Genomic DNA, 5,886 nt, shown 5'->3' with positions numbered 1-5,886 from the left:
CATTCAGGACACAATTTTGGTTAATTGCTTACAATATTTTTTCTTGTATATCTTACAAAGCCTATAATAAAAGTGCTGAGTCTATAAATCAAAGAAAATTCAATAAAACATTCAGCTTCAAATGTCATAAATATATGAAATTCTAATTATGAAGATTCTACAATATATTTGCGTGTTTTCATATACCAATAAAATACACAAACTTGGAAATCTGGTTAAGCAGTTAATTTTCCCTGCATCTGACATTATCTTGATAAATAGTCATAAAGCCACAAATAAAGGTATGGTAACTTTTGGAATCTATCAAAATTTTAAACCTAAAAAGGTCAGCAGCAATTCCATGAAATAGAGGGGTATCAATCCCCTATTTTGCTTTGCTTTTTGTGTCACTTGTTTGAAAAGCACTAGAATTGGCATTGGCACTGTGGCACAGCAGGTTAAAGACATGGGCTGCAGCGCTGGCATCCCATATGGACACTGGTTCCAGTCTCAGCTGTTCCACTTTTGATCCTGCTCCCTGCAAATGCACCTGGGAAAGCAGAAGAAGATGACCCAAGTGCCTAGGCACCTGTACCCACAAGGGAGACCAGGTCTGGCCATTGTGGTCATTTAGGGAGTCAACCAGTGCATTGAAGACCTTTCTCTTTCTAACTCTGCCTTTCAAATAAATAAAATAATCTTTTATAAGAATGAAAAACCCTAGAAGCTGACATGAGTTTTTCTATACATAGTCCAATAACTTGGTTTTCTGATATTAACTTCAGATTTTTGAACTGCATCTACTCTTGCAGAGAGATATTTGAATGTGTGTTGGAGTCCCAATACCTGATTAATAAGTTCTGTATTTTTCTCCACGTCCACCTGATTTTCAGCATCAACTGTGTCTATGTCAGCATTCATTGTCTAGGGGAAGAAACTCCGAATGCAAAATCCTGATGAATGTTCTTCCATTTGAGGCACTGGGAAGGGGAGGTAAAGGGAGAACACCTCAGGCCTGAAGACATGGACCAACTGACCAGGACCATGGTTTTAGATGTAGGAAATAGGACTCAAACCAGCAAAGTATGGAGTAACCGAACTACTAGGATGAATGCCAATGAAACAAGGGCCTAGCTTGAGATAGTGGCCATGGGAATATAAAAGAGAAGCCATATTTAAGAAATGTTAGGATTTTCTAATTGAGGTAAGAATTTGAATGAATCTGAGACAAATAAACAAGAGTTGAGAATGACTCCCAGATGTTTCCCTTAGGAGGGGAGATGGGTGCAAACTACCAAGATGAGAAACATGAGGAGGAGGAACTATTGAGGTGGAGACAATGAATTAATTTTGGACATGTTATATGTAAGATAATTACAGAACATTTATTTATTTAGAAATTGTAACCCATCAGGTGCTGGGTGAAGGCCTGAAAAAATTTTGGAGAGAGAAAATATTGATTACTGCATATTTTAAAGAAACTTATGTTCTATTAAGGAACAAAAGACATGACAGCAACTAACTGAATGTTTAGTAGATTACTCTAAGAAAATGCAAGAGTGGCAATACCAAAGAAAATACCCTTTTTTAATCTGAAAAATTATGAGGTCTCATTTGATATTTTGTATTAAGATAATTATCAATGAGAAAAATTTGATAAATCTGAGAGCCTTCATAAATGTTGGCCACCTTAGCATATAGTAAACAAAGTTCAATTTTTAATTCATATTAGATGGCAGTGTATACTTTTGTGTGAATACAAATAGAAAGAAATACTTTTCTTGGAAGAGAATCTCTACTTTGCTTTATGAACATAAACTTTCTCTTTGCATGTATTATTAATTGAATCTTAGCCTATTTACTGAAGCCACAGCAGTAAAAAAGATATATTTTAGCAATTTAAAGTTGGATATTACCATCTAAACTTACTAATAAAATTTTATCTTTTTTAGCCATTTAATATAATATTTTTATGAATTAAAAAATTTCTAAAATACTTCTGAAGAATTATAATCATTTATACATAAAATCATAAATCTTATACCCTGATTTTTACTTTGACTAGCCCAATAATTTAAATTATTTCTATTAGTTCAAATACATTTAGCAGTATTGTAAATTGTATTTCTTGATTACTACATTGAAAAGAAAAATTCATATTTTATATCATTAATCCACTTTTATGGATATATAATTTCTCTGGGCTTTATTAGTAAAATCAGACTTTCTCTATAACCCATTTAAAAATATTTGTATAGCTTAGGGTTGAAGGCTTCTTAAATTTATTTTTATATTTCAAGCTTTCTATATAAATGTATGTACTACTAATTTTGAAAGAAGAACAAAGCTCCTGTGAGTTATATTGTAGATGTTAATGACATTGTTAAATGGTGACAGATTGCTTTAATGGCAGAGATGCACTTAATTGGAGGAAGTCTAACAAAATGCGCTATTTCATATTACTTAAAAGAGTCAGTCAAGAGCCATCACCCACTTACAATCGTCTTAACCCAAATCATAAAACATGTGTACTATTAAAACTGATAGAAACTGCAAGAAGCATGTATTCATGCACTGTACATTCATCTAGACAACCCATTAAATAGTGTTTGTTAACCTTTAATTCAGATGTCTGCAATAAGATAATATAATGTAAAACACAAGTCAATAGAGGGTCGTAAAACTGTTTCTGTTACAGTTTTTATTAGCTTGCTATTTGATGGTGAATGCTGTTACACCCTGAAGCAAGTCTTGTATGCAAGTATGGTATCAATATATTTTGCTGCAAATTGAACCTATTAAATACATGAAAAGTATTATGTTTATTTCTAGAATCTGTGAAAATGTAGACATAGTTGTTGATAAATGTCACCATATAGTGTTCAGTTTCATGGACTTGCCCTTGCAATTCAAAGTACCCATGGGGGCCCTTGGTTGAACCCTCCAACTTACACTGCCATAAAACCCAAAGTGGCTTAGCTATCCACAAGGTTTTTAGCTTAATTTTTATGTTATGTATTGGATTTTTAAATGGTAAATATATAAACATACCTATATATTTTGCATAGATAAAAGGGAAGAATATTCTAGTAAAATGGGTGAAGGATTCATAATATTTTCATTGGGTCATTTTATTTAATTTTCTAGCTTTTCTATAATGAGTGTATGAAAAGTTTTAAATTAACTTTGTTACTGTTGAATAGAAAAAAATGATGATGCAGCCAGATCTAATCTGCTAATGTTAACAAAACTATCTCCTTGCAACAGGAAAATTAGCCAGAGGAAGAACTTTAATTGAGGTTTCACATCCATTTGATCAGCCAGAGCAGGCTTGCCTATAATGTGCTCAGTGTCGATGCAATTTATTTGCTCATGTTCAGTGATGACTGACTCATCTGTAGTAGCCATCAAGACAGTCATGTTGCCCTTCAACACCATGATGGGTCACACCAGTGTTCAAACTCTGGTCAGGAAGTGGAGTTCACCTGCTATCTGTTAGGCTCTTCTCTTGCTAAGAGTTAATAAGCGATTGACATTTGAAATTTGAACATTTTGGAAACAAGGTAGAAAGGAGACTTCACAAAATAACTTTCATACTAATTGACATGTTTAGAGAAAACTGCTAATCTACTTTTCTTTGTACTGGCAAGAATGTTGGTTAACCTAGATCCTAAACCGTTTAGGTAAGGGAAAAAATCTTGGTGCATTTCTTTTTAAGTCATTTCTATCTTCCATGCATATGTGTACAGACATGCACTCAAAGAAACATAGGTGCACACACATACACACACATATAATAACAATCAGATTTAATTTGCTGGTCATCAGGAGCCAAATCTGTTTGTATGAGTCCTCTGAAGTCACTAATAGGTTCTTTTTTATAGAAAGCTTTATTTAATAAATATAAATTTCATAGGTACAACTTTTGGATTATAGTGGTTCTTCCACCCATATCTGACCTCCCACCCCCAAACCATCCCGCCTCCTACTCCCAACTCCCATCCCATTCTTCATTAATATTCATTTTTAATTATCTTTATATATAGAAGATCAACTCTATACTAAGTAAAGATTTCAACAGTTTGCTCCCATACAGACACACAAAGTATAAAGTACTGTTTGAAGACAAGTTTTACCATTAATTCCCATAGTACAGCACATTAAGGACAGAGGTCCTACATGGGGAGCAAGTGCACAGTGACTCCTGTTGTTGATTTAACAATTGATACTCTTATTTATGACATCAATGATCACCTGAGGTTCTTATCATGAGCTTCCAAGGCTATGGAAGCCTTCTGAGTCCACAAACTCTGTCAGTATTTAGACGGCCATAAACAAAGTGAAAATTTTCTCCTCCCTTCAGAGAATAGTACATCCTTCTTTGATGGCTCCTTCTTTCCACTGTGTTCTCACAGAGATTCTTTGTGTAGATTATTTTTTGCCACAGTTTCTTGGCTTCCCATGCCTAAAATGCTCTCATGGGCATTTTAGCCAGATCTGAATGCCTTAATGGCTGATTCCTAGGTTAGAGTGCTATTTAGGGTATTTGTCATTCTATGAGCCTGCTGTGTGGCCTGCTTCCCACGTAGAATCATTCTCTCCTTTTTAATTCTATCCATTGTTATTACCAAACATTTATATGATCCCTTTCACACTTAATCCTATCTATATGATCAGTTACACACTTAATATGATCACTTTAACATGTTAAGATGGCCCTAGTACCTGCCAACCTAATGGAATTTGAAGTCCCATGGCAAATTTTTAGCTTTACCTTTAGGGGTAAGTCTGTGGGAACATGTGCCAAACTGTACATCTCCTCCATCTCTTATTTCCTCTCTTATTTTTTTTACAGGGATTAATTTTCAATTGGATTTAAACACCTAAGAATAATTCTCTGTTAATTAAAGAATTCAACCAATGGTATTAAATAGAAAAAGAAAATACTCAAAAGAGGCCAGCGCCATGGGTCACTAGGCTAACCATTCGTCTGTGGCACTGGCACCCCAGGTTCTAGTCTAGTTGGGGCACTGGATTCTGTCCCGGTTGCTCCTCTTCCAGTCCAGCTCTCTGCTGTGGCCTGGGAGTGCTGTGGAGGATGGCCCAGGTCCTTGGGCCCTGCACCCATATGGGAGACCAGGAGAAGCACCTGGCTCCTGGCTTTGGATAGGTGCAGCCAGCCGTAGCAGCTACTTAGGGAGTGAACCAATGGAAAAAGGAAGACCTTTCTCTCTGTCTCTCTCTCACTGTCTAATTCTGCCGGTAAAAAAAAAAGTACTCAAAAGAATAAAATAGTAAGCTATTCCTCGACAGTCAGGACAAAGGCTGATCAAGTCATTTGCTTCTAATAGTGTCAGTTTCACTTCTATAGGTTTCCTTTTAGGTGCTCAACTAGTTGTCACAGATCAGGGAGAACATATGATATTTGTCCCCTTGAAACTGTCTTATTTCACTCAGCATGATGTTTTTCAGATTCCTCCATTTTGTTGCAAATGACCAGATATTTTCTGGTTATGTCTACTGGGAATTCCATGTGCTTCCTGTACTTGGACGTCCCTTTCTTCAAACCCGGAAAGTTTTCTGCTAGTATTTCACTAAAAAGGCCTTCTGATCCTTTCTCTCTCCCATGCATTCAGGAACTCCTAGAACCCCAATTTTTTTTATAATATCCTCTAGATTCCCAAGAGTGTTTTTTAGATTTCTAATTTCCTCTTCTTGTCTTTGGTTTGCTGTATCTTCTAAGTCCGATATTCTCTCTTCTGCCCCACTGATTCTGTTTTTTAACGCTCTCCACAGCAATTTTTATTTGTTGTATTGAGTTCTTCATTTCATTTGATTCCTGTTTATGATCTCAATTTCATGGGAGAAATTTTCTTTCATGTTATGCATGAATTTCAGTAGTTCATT

At 35.4% G+C, this 5,886-nt stretch overlaps 1 pseudogene; it reads right to left on the bottom strand.

The window, feature by feature from the left end:
- Positions 1-364: 364 nt before the first annotated feature.
- LOC149123073 (short coiled-coil protein-like) lies at positions 365-900 on the bottom strand (annotated as a pseudogene).
- Between the last annotated feature and the right edge of the window lie 4,986 nt (positions 901-5,886).

Source organism: Oryctolagus cuniculus, chromosome 12 (assembly GCF_051225735.1).
Source record: "Oryctolagus cuniculus isolate XC-2025 breed Fujian yellow rabbit chromosome 12, ASM5122573v1, whole genome shotgun sequence".
NCBI classification, from domain to species: domain Eukaryota; kingdom Metazoa; phylum Chordata; class Mammalia; order Lagomorpha; family Leporidae; genus Oryctolagus; species Oryctolagus cuniculus.
Note: the sequence above shows the minus strand (reverse complement) of the source record. Positions and strands in the feature narration are given on the sequence as shown.